Genomic DNA, 23,135 nt, shown 5'->3' with positions numbered 1-23,135 from the left:
GTATTGATCCTTTCTTTCAGCTCGGTCTATGTATCTTCCCAGCTTATTGCCTATGGTTTCTAGTGATTTGGGGTTGCAGCAGTGCAAAGGTACATGAGGCAGGCGTACCCAAATGGGAACAACTAAGGGCACGTCCTGAGAAGGATCAAAATCCGGGTTCCATTTATAGACCATTTCTAAAGATGAGATTCCTGTCCTCTACCGAATCAAAAGACGAAAACGAAAAAGCCCTTACCAACTAAATAGCTTCTGATTCCTTCTTTGGTCAAAGATCTCCAGTTCCTTTGCACCCAGGCGTCGACGGATTTGGGTGAGGGCCAGAGCCTGGTGAACTGCGCAATGAGTCCTCGTTCAGCTAGATTTAGGGCCGATCTACAAGGTTCTTCTCACGGCAGGGCGACGGTGGGTATGGAATCCAACCGTTTTACGAACTTTTGCTATTGCATGCTTGTTGGGTGTTTATTGCAAGCTGTGAACAACTTCTTAAATGCTGATAATTCATGAGGAAGAGGAGGGGAGGCCTTAGGGCCCCCTCCTGAGGCCATGGCACGGTGGGATAGCTCATGGGGATCTCTTAGAGGCGTATGGATCTTTCAGACACACCACACACACTTTTCAATGCAAAACTAAATTTTAATCATGATTAATAAGCTAAATAAAATCAAGAAAACTTTTCCAATTAGTATCTCTATTATTAGTATTAGATAATGTAGTATTCATTAATATTCTAAACTTGTAAAAACAAAGATAAATTTTTGCCTATGGTGGAAAAAAAATGGTAGCAATATAAAAATTATGATATAAGTTCCATCGAATGTACACTATGATGCTATATTCTCAAAACACCTTCATATACAAGGGATATCCTTCAAAAGTATAATATCAATATATCTTGGAGCTTCAAATAACAATGAGGCTTTAGCATCTTTGTCAATTGGTATTGTTGAATGCTTAGACAAATAAATTAATTAAAATGATTTTCTACTAGAAGATTTTGCCAGAAAAAAAAAATGAGAACTTAATTTTGGTGTGTGTATATTTTTATTTTAAAAAAATGATTCACCAATCTCCATTTATTTTCCAAAAACAATCCACCCAAATTCTATATAATAAAATTATTTACTAAAAAATCAACAATATCTTTTAAAAACTATATAAAAATTTTAAAAATTTTTATTTTATTTTTTAAAATATCATTCCTAAACCTATTTATTACTTCAAATAAAAATTACACCATCTTTATATATCTAATTAATAGCTCAAACCATTATTAAACTAAAAATACATACTACACATGATGACAAATCTTAGCCATCTCCTACACTTTTCCTCGTCACATATTTTCACAATGTATTTGATCGCTCTACAATCCAACGAGACTAAGGAATTGCAAAACAGAAAGGTAAAATTTAAAACTAAATAAACAATTAATTATACTACTTTGGGATTTTTTTATTATTATAAATTGATGTTAAAAAAGTTTCAAATAAATATATATTAATTAATGTCAATGCCTGATTGTAGAATTTCCAACAATAAATATATATTAATTAATGTCAATGCATATGATTGTAGACTTTCCAACAATGAAATAAATTATGGTAATATGACCAAATATTGAAATTGTAACCATAGTGTAAAGATCTCAAATATAACACCTAAGTACATGGTTTCCACATCTATTTTCACATTCATCATAGTGGTCAAAAAGGAAGTAAAAAATTCATACAAATTCAACAAACTTTTCACATCAAGGCAGATTTTCACTTTATATAGATAGATAGGATTTGGATGGAACTATCATTTTTCATTTTAGTTATGCACACTATGGTTCCATCTCAACTTTGGTTAAAAAAATAAAATAAAATCCTTTTTATTGGAGTCTTGAGTTTGGTTTTTGTTGAACTACCTTGTGTACTCTATAACACTTCACTTTGTTCATTATTTACTAAAATTTGATATTTGATTTTACCAGGACCAACATCTTTTGGTGTTATTGTCTTTAATGATGTTCACATATTGACCAACATCTTTTGGTGTTATTGTCTTTAATGATGTTCACATATTGACCAACATCTTTTGGTGCTATTGTCTTTAATGATGTTTGCATATTGACCAACATCTTTTGGTGCTATTGCCTTTAATAATGTTTGCATATTAGTGTTACTTATTCGTCAATCTTTTTAATCTTTATCATCTACAAAGATTAAAATTGTTATACTTATTTTGAAAACAAAAACTTACCAGGATTGTGTATTTTTTATCAACAAAACAACATCAATACCAAATTGATAGGTGAAATATTTCATCCTTTAATGGTATTCACTAATGCGATAGTGCTTAATAGGATCTTATCTACCCACAATTAGATTCAATTTGGCCCCATTTGGCTTATTTTGAATTCCTTATCTTTTATCTTTGGTGATATCCCTTTCTTATTTTTGAGTTACAAAACCATACCATTTTAGACAAGTACATATTTAGGATGATTAAGTCAAATTTTGGTAGATGTAAGCACATTTTGCAAAAAATTCAACATTGACCCGTTTTACTGGTCATTAAGGAAGATCTATGTGAGATAGCCCGCCTTACACAGTGTAGAATGGTTTTTGATAGCTTTTTTAAAAACTCCAATGATTGTATCTTGTAATTCTTCGAATTGGCTTATCAAAAAGTCCTAATTTTTTCAATTCTAAGTTTGTATGCCCAATCCATGGAGTACGCAAATTATGTGTCTCTTAAAGATAGTCCGCCTCTTTTAAACATTGGATTTGAAAATGAACACGAAAACAACCAAACTTTTCAAGAAATTTTAATCAACAAAAGCATTTAATAACTGTTGGGAATGAGATTCCCCAAGGACAGTTTTGGGGCTAAAAGCCCATGCTTTGGGTAAATTTTGTAATAAAGTAGTAAAGTCTCCGCATTTTGTGGTCGTGGAGCGCGAAGATGTCAAGAGTCATAAAGGGTTGTCCGCCCTTATTTTGTAAAGTGTAAATTCGGTTGTAAAGATCCACCCATGGTCTGTGGACCATGTGATTGTATAAAAAGAGCTAAGTAAGTAAGCTCTAAGTAGTCTTAAGCTAAGTTAAGAAGAAAACAAGTTTTGGAGTCTTAGTAGCGGAGTCTAAGTGTTTCGGGTCTTAGCGTAGGTAGAGACTCTGCAGCTGAGTGCGCGGACCCTTGCAGCTGTGTGCGCAGGGCGGTTAGAGTCTATAATAATTTGAAGATATCAATAAAGAGAAGTATTCCACAATTTCTATGTATTTATTTCCTGTTTATGCATCTGCTTATATTGCGTTTGGGTTTAAATTACAATGTTTATGTGATGCGTGAATATGTGATGATATTGGTTAATTGAAGACAAGTAAGAATATCAGTTTACACTGCGTTAACTGTGATTGTTTAGTAAAATAAGTAAAACACTTAAGTTAACTTGGAACCTATACAATACGTTTCCATAGCAGCGCGTAAGTACCTGGATCGTGGGTTAAGGTTGCGCGAAGGTCAATCGTACTCCTTCGCGGAGGTAGTGAAGGGTGGAATAAAGGGCTACACTGATAGAGCCCTATAACTTAGTGGCTTGTGCAAAAGTAGGAACATAGGGTATAAATCGACATCACGACCATCTCATGGTGCAGAAACTTGGTTCCAACATCCCCCCATACTACTTCGGGTGAGACTTCGGTCCGGGCTCTGCAAGATGATGCCGAAAGGTCCAGTAGTGTAGGGATTGGTTTTGCTAACTAACGCTGAACCTGGGTCAGGCCCCACACAGCCAACAAATGGTTCCATTGCCGGGACCAGAATCTGCATAAGAGATGTGTGATGTCGTATCATTGGAATTCAACTAAGAGAGATGTTGAAGATTGGTTGGATAGGAAGATCCACGAATTCGCGGCACAAGAGAACAGAAATTCACGACTAACAAAGGAACAGTGGTTGGACAGGTACCTATATACAGAAATACACAAGATCTTTTTATGTTCTTTTCCAGTTGAGTTATACGAGTGGATCGCGAAGATAGCGGATAGCCATGGAAGGTGGAGACTTGACGGTCCTATTGTCTGGACCCCAGAGTTAGTACAGAGACTGGAAGTCATTGAGGATAAGATCGCCCGTGCTGTCGATCATTGGATCGATTGCATCATAGGAGGATTTGTGACTGAATTCGTGGTCGATACCTCAGTTAGTTATAGTGAGGCGGAGCAATGCTTTTTCAAAGGTCTGGAAGGTAAGTACTTGACGTCTTTGAATACTTGGATTAAGATGTTATTGTGTGAAAAACGGGTTATGAAACCACCTTGATGTTCGGAGCTACGGGAAGTGGAAAGACTTACAGAAACGAAGGAAAAAAGGGTCCTGAGTATAGCCCATTGATTTCACTTCCATTGGGTGACGAAGAGGGAGTAGTGTAGGCTTCTCCGCGAAGTACAATTCAGTTGATAAGACAAGGATTCCCGCGACTGCCACCTCCACCTACGCCACCTCCAACTTCACCACCATCACCTGTGACTTCACCCATACCACCACCTCCTCCATCGCAGTTCAGAATGAAAAATTCAGTGAAGTTTCCTTTGTTTAAAGGCTTGGGAAATGAAGACCCAGACTAGTTTTGGTTCGTTGTGAACGCTGTATGGGAAGCTCAGCGCGTTACATATGATCACATGAAGAAGGCAACATTGGTTAGTGCTTTGCAGTATCACACGCTAACTTGGTACATCAAGTACTCTAATGATAACCCAAACACTGGAGTGGCGAACATCCAGACTGCGTTGAATAAAGAGTTCAGTAGGCTTAAATCCGAGGCACAATCGATTGTGGGGTTAAAGGAAATCGTGATGAAACTAGGCAAGACACCTTGGGAATTGGATCAGAAGTTGAAGTGTAAAATCTGCGAAGCCAATATGAACTTAAGAAATGGACAACATCGTGAATGGTTTGTGGCTTCGCTCCTGCCACACCTAAGGGTTGCGCTATCACAAAAGAAGATTACGACTTAGGCAGAGGCCTTGGAAATTGCAATGAGACTGCATGAAGCACTAATGCAAGATCTGAATTTGGGGGTGCAATAGATCCATGCACAGTTGTAAAATATTTGCCTTGAAATACAAAGTTTGAAGCAAGACATAACAATTTGACTGGAGGTTCACGAAGAGGTATGGTTTCTGAAATGTAAAGGTCATGGGCATGACAAGGACTATTTCCCGGTATTTGCGAACTATATTGCAGGAGGAGGAATAATGCCTTTGAGTCTGGAATCTCAAGTAGGACCGAGCGCGGGGCCTGCGTTGTGGTGTGCTATATGTCAGGTAGCAGGAAAACATATGACGGATAACTGTCATTTGCTGTAGAAGTTTGTACAAATACCACAACAACTGTTCTGAAACTTCTGTAGGTCGGTAGGGAATGATGAGCGCAACTGCAGAAGTTATGAATTAATGATGGACAGAACACCTGCCTATAGGGTTCAGGCAGAAATGCGGCCCCCTGACCAGAGCGTAGGGATGACGCGAATAGGATTTCAGGGGTGCGAATGGGGCCGAGGTGGAGGAGGACCTGACAGAGGTCAGGGGATAACTGATATGTTACAACTGCGGAGGACCAGGACACTATGCCCGCGAATGCACTAACCCTACGTGACCGTCGTACAAATATTGTACTTAGTTTGATCATGAGATAGAGGACTGTCCTATGTTGATAGCAAGGATACACGACAAAGGGGTGCTACCACTTCAGCTGACTCAGAACCTGCAGATGATGAGGTCTGAGCATCGCGAGGAGGATCCGAACGTGAATATAGTGCTCCGAAGTGGAATTACAATGGGTGATGATAAGGGGAAACAACCCGAAGATCGTGCATGGGTTCGCAAAGTTCGGCGAATGAGGTTGAATTTGATTTGGAAGGCACACGTGAAATGTTCATGGAAGCAAAGAAGAGCTTCGTTGAGGCCTCTACCCTAGGGAGCAAGGATAAGCCTGATTAGGAGATAGATCCTTCTACGCTTACGACCTTTTTAGAAACCTGCATGAAGCTACTGCGCGATAGCAAGGTTGTGAAGGGATTACAGGAGCTTATAAATAAATGCACTGGAAACAATCTGGGTGAACCGCGCATGGTACGAAAGATTGGTAAGCATAAAGCAAGGACATGACAAGAGATGAGACTAATAGCACAGATAGGAGAATATGAAATGGATCAGGTTATTTTGGATTTGGGGTCAGACGCGAATGTCCTACCAAAGTAGACTTGGGAGCGGATGGGAAGACCCGTGCTGTAGTGGTCTCCGATTCAGTTAAGGATGGAAAATCAGTAGAAGATCATCCCCATGGCGTGGCTGCAAGGGGTGACTGTAGATATTGAAGGCACGAGCGCGTTGAATGACTTTGAAGTAATAGAAATTGTGGATGAAAACAACCCCTACCCTGCGCTCCTTAGCATTGATTGGGCTACTGATATGAATGGGGTAATCAACCTAAAGAAATGAAAGATGATATTTGAGAAGAAATCACTTCGCGTAATAGTACCCCTAGATCATGCTGAAGGATCGCGCTACACTGAACCAGTCCGCGATTATGAGAGTGATGATTATTTGGACTATATATATAAGATAATAGTGCGAGACCAAGATTGGGTGAATCCAACAACGGATGGGCGAATTACATGGGATCGCGAGAGTTCCTGCACCTCATACTCTAATGAAGAATTAGAGCGCTAGGAGAATCGATTACATGAAGTAACCACACTAAGCTGTAACATGATGACCCGGTCGCTGCACTGTGTATCGTCAAAGGTAAGAGATATGCCCACTTATGATGGCCTGAATAATGTAGATATATTTTTGGATGCATTTGAGAGGGAAGTACCAAAGAAGCAACGCTTCCAGGCTTTGGATTGGGCACTGCGCGCCACGCCCACAAGATGGTGGGGTATGCACAAGGGTAGCTTTGATGATTGGTACGAGTGTAGGAGGATGATGAGAACACGCTTTAGGAAACCAAAGGTACAAATGATCGACAAATATGACGGGAAGGATGATCCATGCACACACTTGGCGAAATGGGCTCAGGCTTATGGAATGAAGCCCCAACCGGAATGGGTGCACTTGTTCTGTCATGCCTTAGATGCCATCTTGATGAACTGGTACTTGGAAACAGAGCTCCGCCATGGTGCAGGTGAATGGGATATTTTGTGCAAAGGATTCATAATGACATTCAACTTTGAAGATAGGTTTGACTGTATTGACGAACAATTGTGTCTCTGAGCTATAACTGTCTCATGAGTCTCTGACTGCTACTAGCCTGCAACTGTCGCCCAAGATATGACTGTATCAAATGACACTGGTCCTTCTTCTACTGAATATTGTGGGCCCCTATAACAAGGGTAATGATCCATGAGAAGAGTATACTACAACTATTAATCCTCTCCTATGGACCCAAGCCAAATCGTTGCAACTTCGGGACTAAGGCTCTACATCGCCCGACCTCACTCCTAGAGGTATAGTTGCATGCATGGCAAAATCTACCTCTAGCTTGTAGAGATTTTTCACTCTAACTCCAATCTATTTCACTTGTCTAGTAGCAACATGCTTCAGAAAAGCTTTTCCCTTATTGAACACCACATCATAACCTATGTCCTCCAATACAACTACAAAAATCAAATTTTTCTTCATCCTAGGCACATACATTACATTTTTCAAGTGAAGATGGGAGCCTGACTCCCTCTTAAAGGTGATAGTACCAATTCCTTTGGTACTATACCTCCCATCATCTCCAAATTCTATGTGCAATTTGAGATCCTTCTCCTCTAGGATACTGAATAATTCCTTGTTTCCTGTCATATGATATGAGGCACCAAAATCTAGGTACCACTCACTCCCTCTTATTGTAATTTCCATGCAAGTAAAGAGGGTGAAATATAACTCGAATTGAGATGCCAAAGCATCTCCTCCTGCTCCTGTTGTAGGCTCCTTATTGGATTTCTTATGTGGACACTTGGTTGCATAATGTCCATATTCATGGCAGTGAAAACATTTTATTTTGCTGAGGTCCTTCTTCTTGCCATTGTTCTGGCTAGACTTTGCCTCACCTTGGGCCTTCTTTCCCTTGGCATTCTTTTATTTACCAACTAGAGCACAATCTTCTTCCTCGTCTGCAATGGATGTGACACCATCTCTAGTGTTTCTTTTGATCTCCTCTGCACCAAATCAAACCAAAGTCTCTCGCAATCTGGTAGCTTGTCTCTTCTATTAACTAAATCCTGATAGTTGCACTAGGATTCAAAATGCCAAGGAGTGCTAAAGTAACAAGTTTAGATGATGACACATTTTCTCCTACTCCTTCAAGTTCATCTCAAACCTGACTGAATTTGGAGAGGTATTGTGGAATGGTTTCATTTTTCTGCATTCGAATACTCTTGAGTTTATCTCTCAATGCCAATTTCCTGGCATCACTGCTACTCTGGAAGGGATCTGTGACAATTTTCCACATTTCAAAAGGAGTCTCCTTTCCATGCAAGTTCAAAACCACATGATCTCTGGCACCCTTGAGAATAATCCTCCTAGTTCTTGTTGTGTCTTTCTTCCATTGAGCAAGTGCTTGTGCATTTGATGTTGTTGGTTTTGGAATATCAATTTGTGTATATTCCCATACTCCATTATCACCGAGTACACATTCCATCGTATCCTTCCAAGCTATGAAATTTGAGGTTCCCTCCAGGGCATACTCCAATCTCAATCCGTTGAAAGAAATTTCCTCGCAAGGAAGAAAATTGCTTCACTGAATTTGCAAATCAAAAATTCTGAGGGAGAAGATCTATTGATTGGTTTCTATTGTGCTTTCAAGCTCTAATACCATGTAAAAATTGCAAGAAATTTACTACTGTTAATGAAATAAAACTGAAATCAAGAGACAAAAATTTCTTCTACTATTCTGTAGAAAGGAAAACACACGATAAAAACACATGCAACTATCAAAACACAAGGAACACTATGATTTTACAGGGGAACCCAATTGGGAAAAACCCCTCTACTGATTTTCATTAATTAGATGAGAATGAGAAACTATTACAATGTCTTGCTTCAACTTTGAAGCACACCTTGCACTGTAAACCTGTTCTCCTGTTGATTGTCCTTCTTTAGCCAACACTTAGCCAATTCAAGCCTCCAACTTCCTCCTATTTCCTTGCACAATTCATAAGAAATTTAGCTCCTAAATAATAGGGGAATTCCTTATTTCCTTATGCAATTCCCAAGGAATTGAGCACATGCTTAGTGCAAAAGCACTGTACACTCAACAATATACAATTATATATACAAATGTGCCTTTTCCATCCACTCAACAAGGCAATTCAAATTTCATGCATGACTGAGTCTATTTTTAGTTGATTGACTAGTTAAGTGAGAGATCAATGGGTTAACAACAATCATAACTACTCAACTGACCTTCAACTGACTCAACTAATGACTAGAGCTCATTTAACCAAATTCAACTAATAATAACTCAACTAGATTGCTAGATCTCATTAATAAACCCATGTACAACTCTACTTCTAGCCTACAAACTCGAATTTACTAACTTAACTAGGAGAAAAGATCATGTCACTCTAGCTAACTGCAATCCAAGTCATCACGTTGATATGGAAAATAGAATTTCTCCATTTGACTAAGATACTAGTCAAATGAAGCCTTTCTTACTACAATTTCAATAGAAGAAATGTACAATGTTGAGGATAAATCATAGCCTACAAGTATGCCAAGGGGAAAGAGTGGTTGGAAACTAATAGAGCCCCCTTTTCCAACAATGTTAGTTGAATATTGAAAGCCCTCAACGAAATAGAATCATTTTAAATAGGCTTGAGAGCCCCTTTCCGAGAAAATGTGTCTTAGACTAAAACCAAGTGTTAGGCTTTAAATTAATTTTATTATTATTTTAAACCATATATGATATGTAAATTGACATGATTCAATGAACATGAGCATTGAGATATTTTATTGTCCACTATATATATATATATATTATTAATATATTTTTAAATACGTTTCAATATTATTTTGAATTACTTCGTCTCTTTGCACATTGAAATATTTTATCGCGGTTCAAATATATAAATATATGTTTATGTTTTCTTTAAAGTTGATATTAAAATAAAATAGTTAACACAAAATTTTATTATGTCATATGGACAACTACCTAAACATGCATATCATATTCATTTTTATTTTTTATTATGACCAACATTCCTTTTCTATTAGAGAATATTCTATTTTTATTTTAAGAGGGACACATGTCAACTCCATGTTGAGCAAACATGAAATTACACATCACCCTCATACTGCGCTATAGAATGAGCTTCTTGGCCCAGTAGTAGTAATGATGAGTGTAGTGATATTTATGACATATATTTACAACTTCTACTATTAGAATTTTGCTAAGAGAAGCACTTGATGACTATAGTTCGAGTGCCATGTCTATGCATGCATAAATTTAATCATAATCATGCATTTTATTTCACAATAAATTTGTCCATTATAATTAAATATTGTACACTCTGGAGTGGTTTCAAATAGTATATATATATGGGATGTGTTTCTACCAAGAAAAGCATCGAGTTACAATTTATCATTTCTATAATGGTACTAAGGTGAAGTGCAAATGTGCTAAGGAGGGGTGGGAATGTGCAATAATGATTGTTCTTGGAGTGGAATGATAACAACCCTAGATGGAAAGAATACACCTCGAGATGACCTCCTTAACACTCACTGGTTATAAACGCCAAAACTTATGTCTAGGGAATTCCAAATAAAATTGATATGGTTTTCTTTCACCTTGAAGTAGCGGAAAGAGTGAGACACAACTTGAATGATGTCCAACTAATTCTAATCAACATGTAGGTGATTCAACATAGAGGGACTAGATCATTGATGTCTCTACATTATGACAATAAGTTAGAGAATGTTTCCTCTACAACTTACAAAAAAACAATACTGAAACATTCCTCTATTTATGATTAAAAATCATCCATAATAGATCTTTCTCTTCCAACATGAATATAATAGATTGCAAACATAACCATTTCCATTTAACGAAAACATAACATAGTAGGAAAATTACTTATATGTTTTCAAATCAGTTAGGCTACCACAAAATTACTATGGAGAAAAGACTTGTCCACCCAACCAATGAGTTCAGGTAACCTTTACGAGCACTCTCCTCGAGCAAATTCACTTCCAGAATAATTATTTTGATAGGGACTAGAATAGGTCCACCTAGAGCTATCTAAGAAAATCAACTCTATCTAGGTTTGTCATAGACCTTACACGTCTAACAGGGAATTCCAATGACCAACCATCTCAAGAATCCCTTTTTCTGGAAACATCCTTCCCTTCCTCAACAACATCCAATCTGAGGAATCGTTTCCATTTCCTCTCTTGGACCTCCTCCAACTAGGTTCCAAGTCTCTAGGTTGCCTCAGGATTTTTCCTTCTCGCCTTCTTGGCTCCCTTTTCCCTAACTGAGACAATTTATCTCTAGGGAGATGAATAATTAGCTTTTAACTATCCGATTAATGAAACTCTCGCTTAACGTCTTTTCTCTTCAGTGATTTTTTGGAAAACCCCAACCAATTTTAATTAATAAAACTAAGCATAAAATAAACATTCATGTTTATTATTATTCATGCCAGGTCTTTTTTATGGACCACAGTTTGCCAAATTACTTCAGTAAATGTAAATTAAATATTTACATTTCACTGAGGGGTATTACAATTTAATAATGTAGAAATAATATTTTATATATTTTTTAAATTTTTTATAGATTAATAAATTATAGAAATTAATGCTTTTACAAATTTGATTGAAATAAATTATATTAAAGATATGTATAGTTTAAATATTTAAAAAAAAATATTTTTCATCTAAATTATGTTGACAATTTCAACATATTTAAGTATTCATCATAATTTTATTTCATTATTTAACTTATAAAATTTTATAAATTATTTAACAAATTATATATATATATATATATATATATATTTTTGTACCGAAAGTGTTTCTTTTTGAAAATATTCACCGTCTACTCTTTCATTTTCCACCATTGATTCGACCAAACAATTGTCACTATTACTTTTGTTTTCCACCATTGGATCTGTCAAGGCACACTAGATGTTGGCCATGCTCCATCTTTAATGAATTTCCCTCCTCACTATTCTACACCCAAAATGCTTGCGCGTGTCATGCAAGATTGGTCTCTGGCCGGCAAGCAATTTCAACAACCTAGTCGTGCAATTGACAATGGAGCTAAGCATCATTGGACTGGAAACAAAATTTGGACTCAAAACTTTCCAAGATGGTAAGAGCTTTCCTTGTTTCCAAGAACCTAGTTTGAGCCATAAAATTTACCCCATGAATGCATCCACCACCCATGAAATCCTTGAGGAAAATTAGTAGTCTTAAGGTAGGACGAAAACCATGAATCACAATCCCTATGTGGTGAAAAGGAGAAGATACTTTACACTAGTTTAACAACATTGATGAAATACCAACAAAAGAATGATGGAAGGCAGTGGATGTTGTAAGGGAAATATGAAAAATGCTTGAAAAGGGAAATGTGGACATGGAAGAAACCCTTACTCAATTAGGGGTTCAGGTAACTCCACGAATGGTAAAGGAGTATTGTATACAATGAGTTCCCTTAGTTTGGCTTTGAGATTTTCCAATGGGTGAAAGAAAAACGAGGGTTCGACATAACACTTCAACTTGTGACAAGCTTATCAATGTTCTAGGGACTTTGAAACAGTCCATTGGGTCTTGTCAGAGAGATTTGCTAAATGTTGCATTAATTATAACGAAAAATTATCATTTTACATTTTAAGTAATGATGATCCCAATTTGTTGAATGAAATCATGGAAATTGTTGAGAGGTTGGAGAATTTTGCCAGGAGACATGCTTATCAAACATTTGTTGCTTTTGTTTGCAAAGAGAACCATGTAAATGTAGCCTTAGTAATTTTGGAAAAGATGGCATGTGTTGATTATGCTCACCAAATGTTCACATTTCATCCACTAATATTGTTTTTTTGTCACAAACACTAGATGGATAAGCTCCACTTGGTTTTTGAGATGATGAAGATGTACGATTATCCTATATAATTTACAACCATGTCGTGACATTGACACAAAGAATTGTAGGGCAGAGTAATCAACAAGGACATTCACTATTGTGCACAGGTTGAAGTATCACATAATATAACACCGTATGGTGTATCGTTGTATCTTCTACTATGAAAGGAAAATTTTTGGTTAAATAAAATTTTCCTTTTAGGGAAAGAATATTTTTTCCCTCTCGGGCCATGTCATTGTAGAGAGTACTACAGGGGTGGAGGGGAGCTTGGATCTTGTGACTGTGGCAATTAGAGATCATGGTTTTCCTATCAAATAGAAAAGGCCATGTGGGCATGGATCTACCTCTATAAAGGAGTCCCCAGTTGGATGGATTCAGGCAGTTGGATTTTATCACCACTGGTTCAGTTTTGACTCTCAAGGTTTTGTGTGTCGTATTATCTAAGAGTCCCGAAAGCTATGCACTAGAGTTGGTCAGCGATTATGACTAGAATAGGGGATGGAAATTTCTAGACCTACTAGCATGAAATGAAGATTATAAGGCAATACAATGCATATAGGAAAAATCAGAAAGTAGACAGTGAGAATATATTTCCTTGTTTTAATAGCCAACAAATTATAGTTAGTACAATCTAACTGTGCATGAACCCCATCCTAACCATAATGATAATTGGACCAAGTGAACCAATTATTATAGTCAATCCCTATGCAGTATAATTAATGTTCATAAAGCCAACTGTCCATTTTAAAATCCGAGACATCCTATAAAGGCTCCGACTATTTCATTCCAATTCTTCCCAAATTGTTGTAGCTCCTCTTTAAATTGACACCAAATATTAAATATTGTACTGTTGAATCAATTAACTCTTCTAGCAAGGTTGATCCTGCTCTCCCTTAGAAGTTGGAGACTCTCCTTAAGCTATATATATTACTAGAATCTAATCAATCTCTGATGGTACATTTCCAATGCTTTCAGACAACAAATTAACATCTTCATTGCTAGCCACATCTTTTTTCAGGAGATAGTACTTAATCTAAAATGGTGTCAGAAGCATCATATGCCTTGACCTTCGATGGCGTAGAAGGAGCACTATAGAATTTACAATTCAATTTGCCTTGGTTTCTCCTATTCAATGTTCTACGAATGATATCTTCCCACTTGGATACATGTCTATTATCCTCAGCACTAAAAATATTACCAGCATTTAAAGGAACTATCTTTTGGAAACTACACAGATAAAAATTGCCATGAATGAGAACTAGTGAACCTTAGGGTTTCTATGGGATTATTATAACTAGAAGGAATTTAAAACACATATAGATAATTCTTGTTATGGAAATTCAGAAGTAGAAGAGAGATCTATTCCAAAAAAATTATTCCTCATCTTTGAGCAAATTTCATAAGCATCCATATTTACAAATATACATAATTTAGTTTTCTAAGTTTCTGCTCCATGAGAAATAGAGATAGATTACGTTCCATGAAATTGAAAAGATGAACACAGAGTTCAAAGTGGTAGAAAATCAAAATTCTAGCAAAGAGGCTGATGTTTTCCCCATTTGTAATCAATTTTCTCATTTAATGTAACCTATTTTATTTTCATTCAAATGATAGAAAACCTGAAATCAAATAAAGCATAGCTAGAGAATAATCAATTGTAAGATTCAAATAAGGCAAGTTCAATCAGGAAAATTACCCAAAGACATACATATCTTCAATAATTTCGAGGCATTAATTTACATATGTTTATGATTGTACTTAGGATTGTACTCGTTAGTAGTAATTAGTTTGACAATTGTGTTAATGTTAGAAAATTATATATTACAGAGCAAGGGAACACATAAAATATTGTGGAAACACAAATACAAAAACATATAAAACAAGAGAGACACAAATATATGGGGTTCACCCAATTTGGGCTACGTCCACTGAGAAACAGACAATCCTTCCTTTTATATTATCCAGCAAAATGAAGAGATACAACCTACAACAAATCCACTATAATTTCCTCTTCGCTCTCAAGTAGAATCCTTTCTCTCTCCCCCTCTTACTCAAACTAATAAGCCACAATTGTAGTACAATTCCCTCATATCAAATTAGGGTTTCCTTCAAGGGAAAAAACCCTAAATTAACATAATTTCTACTATGATATCATCCTCCTAATGAATGACCTAGATTGACTATGAAATTACAACATTTTACAAGGCAATTTTTCGTCTATTTTCAGCTTCAGGGGTGCTGCCCCTGAGCCCCTGTCAGGGGCTCGCTGGCCCGCGGACCCTCGAGCTGGGGGGATGGTCCCCCCCAACCCTCGCACCCCCCTGCATAGACGGGTGTACATTCTTCCTAGGGTATACATCCAATTGAAACAAAGACCTCTGAATCAAGAATATAATCAAGCTCCACACCCAACAGTTAAAAGTGAAAGATATAGTTGATAACCAATAATTTTACGAAAAACATGCTTTAGAAAAGAAAGGCTATCTAGAATTTTAGCTAAATCATAAATAGAAAGACCAGTTTACTATATCTAGTGATAGTCATAATGTGAGTGCATAATGAAAACTTTGGACAAATGGGACATGGAGAATTTCGATGCACCATGTACTTTATAATGGTGGTAGTTGTGTTATTGAAAGCACATACTTGTTGATTGTTATAAGCTAGGGTGGTTTTTTTGGGTAACAATATTTTTCTATTCATTACTGAATCAAAGATACAGACAAAGAGTATGCTCATCAGGGAGTGCAACAAAACATGAATATCAACTATAAATGATTGACAACAAACTAAAAATATAGATCTATAAAACGATATATCCAATCTTCCAAAAAGGAGATGTAAAAAGGAACAAACTTTTATCTTGAACATATCTAAATCTAGTAGAAAACAAAACATAAAAACAAGTTTTTACCCTCTAGATAATGAACAAACTATATATCCAAAAACAATCTACAAAATGACCCTTTTCCATGTAGTTTTTATCACAACTCACCATGTAAAACCATTATGAAAATTGTAGCTAATACTAAATAATCATAGCAGTTAAGGGTATTTAGTCACAAGTACAGAATGGATATCTAATAACATATTTTTAATTTTGTATCTTATAAGTTAGCTTAATTTATTTAACATTTTGTAAAACCATATATATAAGTGTTTTTGCTTGGCAAAGAGTCGGTGTTCCTTAGAGTTAAGGAAACAGGTTAACGACCCAAGACTCACACGCATCAGGCAGGAGTGAAAGCATGCCCCCTTACTGATCTCCAACAAGTCATTCCAAGTGGCATGGTTTCCCTTGAACAAAGGTGAGAGTCAGTTTGCATTTTCTAATAGCTACTAGAGATAATTATCCTCACTACTAATTTGAGAACTAAATTATGATAGATTTTCCCACTGTTGAAAAAAATAATTATTATTATTAATAAAATATAAATTTATATTTGAAATTTTGAAAAATAATTTCCTATTTATATAATATTTTGTTATATATATAAAGTTAATTTCAATCAAAAATAAAATTAACTTTACTTGAAATCATTTACAATTTATTCTATTAAAAGTAAATAGAAATGAAATTACACTTATACTTGTTTTTTTTTTTATTATTATAACCGTTTATGTACTTCAAAATTAATAATAACATATTATTTATACATTTAATTTTTAAATTAAATGTAAGAATAGAAATGAAATTACACTTATACTTGTTTTTTTTATTATAACCGTTTATGTACTTCAAAATTAATAATAACATATTATTTATACATTTAATTTTTAAATTAAATGTAAGAGAGAAAGGAAAATAGTCATTATATATTTTTAAAGTTAAAGATAATAATAAAATGAGCAATGAAATTATTTAAGACGGGCCACTTAAATATTTTTTTAAGATATAAAAATGAGTAAACCATTTGAGTAAATAATTATTATTATTATATATATATATATATATATATATATATATATATATATATATATATATTTTTATGAAGAAAAATTAAAAGGTGTAAGAAGGTAATAAGAACGGTGTAATAGCCTTTTTAGTTTCCAAACACTGTGCACCTTGAAATAGTAAATGAATCATATCTTTTGAGAAAGAAAATTTGTGTATTTAATTATTAAAATCTAAATCAACGTTATTTTGATATTCCAAAAATAAAATTAATAAACAATACATTAATAAACAAATCAACGTTATTTTGATGTTCCAAAAATAAAATTAATAAACATGACATTTAGATAAGGTTTAATTATTTATAATAAAGAATAATATATTAAAATATAAAATATTAATATCAAAAATAGTAATAAATTGAAATGGTGTGATGGTTAATCAAATATGGTTCTAAAGGTATTGGGTTTGAAATCTAATTTGTTGGTGAGATGTATTTTGGAATTTACTACAAAACCTTGTCAAGTTGGTGGAACTACATTTTCGAAATGAGTTGAGAGATTCACGACAATTTTTTGCGACTCATCTTTATTATTATTATTATTATTATTTAACTTTAAAGTTGCAGTATTAGACACCAAATTGATGTATGAAACCTTTAATTTGTCAGACAAAAGACTCACTTCCACACAACAACTTGACCCACCTCTTTAGAATAAGGCAAATAATGTCACACACTTTTTTATTTTTCTACCAAAATTCTATACCAAATAATGGTTGAATAAGCTGAATCCATCTGACACCATGTTCCAAAACAAATGATAAGTAATTAGTCCATTAGCAAAACACATCTTCACCATTGATTTTAACTTGTTGGTACCACTAAGTCTATCAATAGTTGCAACACTTTCCACGTTGATTATCCCCGTTGTCTCGTTTCTAGCTTTGTTAATTATTGAAAGCATTATTATATGTAAATATAACTATGTATATTCCTAAGTTCGAAATAATCTTTGAGGCAAGGAATCAAACATTTGGTTCATAATTTTTTTTTATCATAAGTCAAAGACAAAAAAAATATCTTTATATTTAGCTTTAAGGGTGATTTTTTTTGGCACAATTAAATTTGTAAACTATGTTTCTAATTTAATAAAATAATTTCTTTAAAAAAATAAAGAAACAGTTAAACTCAAAAGTAATAGGAAACTCAATTATGTAATCTAAAAATTAGTACAATTTTAAACAAGTTCACTAATGAACACTATTTATAAAAACATTAACAAGGACTCAACTAATTATTATTTGTAAAAACATTAACAGGGAAGTAACCAATTAAGCAAACCTTCACAACTATTTACAAGTGGAATAATGTGTTCTAAAGGAAATGTAATAGAATAAACAACACAACTTGAGCTTCAGTGACAAACTGTGATTCTAAAAGGGAAACCCAATGTCTCTAATGGTTATTTCAGATTGGTCCATGCTCACTACCTTGTGTTTTTTTATGTGAGCTCCAACATCGATAGCTTACGGAAACCATTGTTATACAACTCCAACAATAGTTGTGCATTTATGGCTTTTCCAACTCTGTGATTACTTCCAATAGTTTATATGTTTTTTTTTTTTGCAATTTTGTTGCACGTTGCATTCCCAAGAGAGAAATCTAAAGTGTATTTTTTGGATAAGAAGCTTCAAAGAGAGCATATGTAAATTAATTGTAATGATAGAGCATGTTGTTAGAAGATAATTTTTCTCTGATTAGCTAATAGTTGCTATGGACTTGGATGCTAAGCACTTGCAGAGAATTTGGTTTATAGCCATGTATATTTTGATAACATTTTTTGAATAATGAAAATTTTGTGCCGATTTACAATTTAGGCACCTCTAAAAGGTTATACCAAGGTGTGTGTGTGTGTGTGTGTATATATATATATATATATATATATATATATATATATACACGCTGTTCGTGAGAAAAACCGAGACTTTACAAGGTATTTTCAAGCCTACTGAGGGTCGTTGATACATCATTTGTTCCGCATTCCTTCTATAAGAGTACTCACTATGGTTTTTACAAACATTCCTCATTCCAGAGATCCTATATCTATATATTCGACAAAACTGGAACAATAAATATTTACATTTGAACATTTGAATTGTGCCATTCAAAAACAGTAAGTAAAACCAGAGAGACTAAACATCCAATGGCGCTGGATTGTTCAGATCCAAGCCAATGGAAACTTCTTCACTGCTCCTATTCAGATCCAACATGGTGGAGTATTCATCGTTACTCTTGCTCCTCTCCTCCACCTTGAGCTTCAACTGCTCAATTTGTTGTCTCAATGCATCTACCTCATCTTCTAGTTGGCCAATACGTTCCTTATTTTCCAACTGTCTCTCCTACATAGTTAGTTTCTCTTACTGTTGTTGGTCGATGCTACGTTGCAGCATAACCAATCCTTCTTGTAAATCCAAGTGGTCCTACACACAATTGATGCAGGTTTGCCAATTTCTACCTCCAACTATAGAATTTCCCAGCTGCAGCCCCCCCGTCCTCGGCCTGCAACGACACCATGCATCCGACAAGGAGCTATCCTTCGCATCTTTCACACTCGTATCCATCTTCACACTTCCTTTAGCCAGCTTCTCCAGAATGCCACATACCCCTCTATTGCACCCTCCCAACTCAGGTATACCCTTGACCCACCGCTTTAGGAACCTGCCAGCCTCCAAACCGTCCTCCACACAAGCCTCCAAAGAAGCATCAAGGTTCTGTTCCATAACCCCATCCCAGTCCAACAGATTATTAGCACTCCCACCCATAACTTTCTCAATTGAGTCCGCTCTCAGACAAATACCCATCTGGGGATCAACACACAAATTATCCCCGAGGTTCTATTCCAGAACCCCCTCCCAATCAAGCACACTAACAACATCCAACCAAACAACCCTCACCCAAGCAACTGCACTCAGAGAGGCAGCCCCCTAAATATTACCACTCGAAAAATCAGGCACACCAGACGCCTTGATATTCTTCCCTACCACCCAGGCCCAACCACTGACTCTCAGATACCTCATCTTTAGTTATCAAGCCTTTAATGAGGCTACCTGAGTAGAAAAGAACCTTAAACCATAAAAACTGAACATATCGTTATTCCTTAAATAGAAAATGCAGGATTGTGTGATGATGTAGTACCATGGGCAGGAATTGCTAGAGCTGTAATCTCGATGTACCTCCATAAATTCCCAACATTCCGCCATTATTTCCCAGCTTTGCTCATGTTCCTTCATTCCCATCCTAAGATTCCTCCCACAAGCGATCAGGGCGTTTCTGAGCATAGGAATTAATTGCTCCTCATAATTCCCCATTATCTTGCAATCAATCGAGATGGTGCACCGACCTTTTCACCATGATATAGGGCATGGTAGCTAGATACATACGCATTGAAATATTCCATGCACAAGTGTTGTACCAGGGTGACGAACACAGACACATCACGATCACAAGTAGAGGAGGGTCATGCCACAAGGCTCTAGGACTGGACAAAACTTGCATGGAGTGATGCGATAGGGCCCAAGGTGCAGGGGAATGAAGGGGACTGGAGATGGGAACATGACAAAAAGGATGGGAGGCAGGACGAAACAGAAGAGGGGCACAACAAGGAGGGGGATAGGAGAATGGTGGAGGATAGGGGCGACAGGGTTAAATATGAAAGAGGGAAAATGGGAGGTGGGGAAGGGGGGGTCAAAAAGAGAGGGAGGGCAAAGGGGGGCGGGGGGGAAGAGAAACCAATAAGCCAACTTTAGAAACAAAATTTTGAAGTCCTCATTTTTGATATTTTCTAACTTCTTATCTAGACCAAGAATAACATCCTCAACCCAAGACTTGAAGCTCATCAACACAACTAGGGGATGCTAGTCGTGCCATCGACCTCGTTCACAATACTCTTTTCTTCTCTCAACAAGCAGGCCTAGTTTTCCTGTTTGTCAGCTTGGTTATTTCCTCTCAGAATATGGAAAAAGGAAACCAAATCAAAGGAGGGAATCAACCCTTGGGATCTCTTGATAATTTGGTTTAAGATAATGTTTTTTGCTGATGAAGTATAGATCATATGCCTAATGATTATCATGGAGTCCCCTAAGACCTGTATCTTTTTAATGCCCTTCTTTTGAGCCAATGTGAGGCATAGGAACAAGCCATAAGCTCCATCTTATTTTTTTGTCTTCCTTCTAAGCCCCTAAGCATATCTATCTTCAATAATTCCTTCAGGATTAATGAGAATCCCTCCCCCTCCTGCCACCCAAGGATTACCTTTTGACATGCCATTGAAATGAAAGGTCCATTGATTCATGGATCTAATCCATTCCACCAGACCTTCCAAGGGCAACCGAAAAATCCACTAGGCTTGAGAGGAAACAAATTTACCCAGGAGCTGAGAGGTCGGGGATCCTACCCACGGAGACAACCAAACGGATTCAAGCTTATCCAAGGAAGGGTCTATTTCCAGTCTATTCAGTTCCATGCATGCTAAAAGGGATATCATGGCTATTACCCCAACTCAGGGCCTAAACATTTTGAATATAACCTTGTTCCTTGATAGCCAAATTTTCCAATAGACATACATAAGAAGAGAAGACCATATTTCTTTGAATTTGCTTTTGGCCTGAAGGGAACCCAAATAAGATTTGGGCTAAGAGCTGAAGAAAATCGAGTTATGAAGGCCAAGCAGTTCTATAGAATAGAGGTCCAATGTTCGCTAACCAAAATTCCTTAGTCACCTGATGGTGAGGAAAGTGGTGGGGAATTGATTTCTCCATGGAATCACAAATTGTGCATCTTGAGGCACCCATATAGCCCTGCTTCTAAATATTTTCAGTTTTAAGGATTTTTTTCTGCGATAGAAACCAACAGAAGAAAAAAATAAATAAATAAAAATAAAAATAAAAATAAAAATAAATAAATAAATAAATAAATAAATAAAATAAAATAAAATAAAAAAATAAATAAAAAATAAAAATAAAAAATAAAAAAATAAATAAATGAAAAATAAAAATAAATAAATAAATAAATAAATAAAATAAAATAAAATAAAATAAAATAAATAAATTACTTTTGGTATGGCATTCGTTTTCCATATTTTCCCCCAAATGGAGTTTTTAGGTGGTAATTGGAAGTTTAAGAGCATGTGCAAATACCCTTCTTTGACAGTATAATTGACATTCTTCCAACCCCATTTTTATACCTTTGCAAGAGCTATGGGGGAATAACCTCTTAAATTCTTGAAAATTATCTCTTTGGAGCAGAAGAGCCTCCAAGATATTTTCGAGCTTCCAACCCTTCCATCCTCCTTGCTGGTTCCACTCGGAAATCTGGTCTAGGTTTTCCACCCCAATTTGACTAATGAATTTTCTAAGATCCACCAGGGAAAGGTCTGATTCCAAGGGTTCGAGTCCCATAATCGAATCTGAAAAAATCTTGGTGGAGGCTCCATTCCCCTGGATTTTTCTTAGATTTTTTTTACAATATCCTTGGAGGAGTGGATCAAACGCCATATGGGGGAGCCTAATCCAAGGGCCTCTCGACACCCACAATTAGTTTGTTCAGTTGAATACTTAGCCCTTATCACCTGGGTCCACCATTAATTTAGATTCATGATCATATTCCAGTACAATTTTGCTTTGATTGCCATGTTAGCTAACCTTGGGTCCCTTATTCCCAATCCCCCATGTTGTTTTAGAGCTCTAATTGTTTTCCAATTCACTAAGTGGTGTTTTTTGGTTTTTGTTTTACCTCCTTCCCACAATAATTTTCTTGTGTACATGCCCATGTGTTGCAACACGCTCTTAGGGGATTGCAAGGTGTAAACTCATAAAAAGGGATCATTCACCGGGCTAACTTTAGAAGCATTTATCTACCTGCATAATTGAGCCAAATTCGCCCCAATTTACAATTTATGTTTTCGTTTTATCTTGCACTTTTTTCCAGGCATAGGGGGCAACTCTTCTTAGGAAGATAGGGATCCTTAAATAATTTAATTCTTTCCACTCATGGACTGCTTTAAACCCCAGGATTTCTTCGATCTTTTTTTCCTTCTGTATAGAGATGTTCCAGATGTAG

The sequence above is a fragment of the Pinus tabuliformis genome, chromosome 3_1 (genome assembly GCF_031772625.1).
Source record: "Pinus tabuliformis cultivar Carrire ecotype Pingquan chromosome 3_1, CPIR1, whole genome shotgun sequence".
Classification (NCBI taxonomy): Eukaryota; Viridiplantae; Streptophyta; class Pinopsida; order Pinales; family Pinaceae; genus Pinus; species Pinus tabuliformis.
This window is presented reverse-complemented; position numbering follows the sequence as displayed.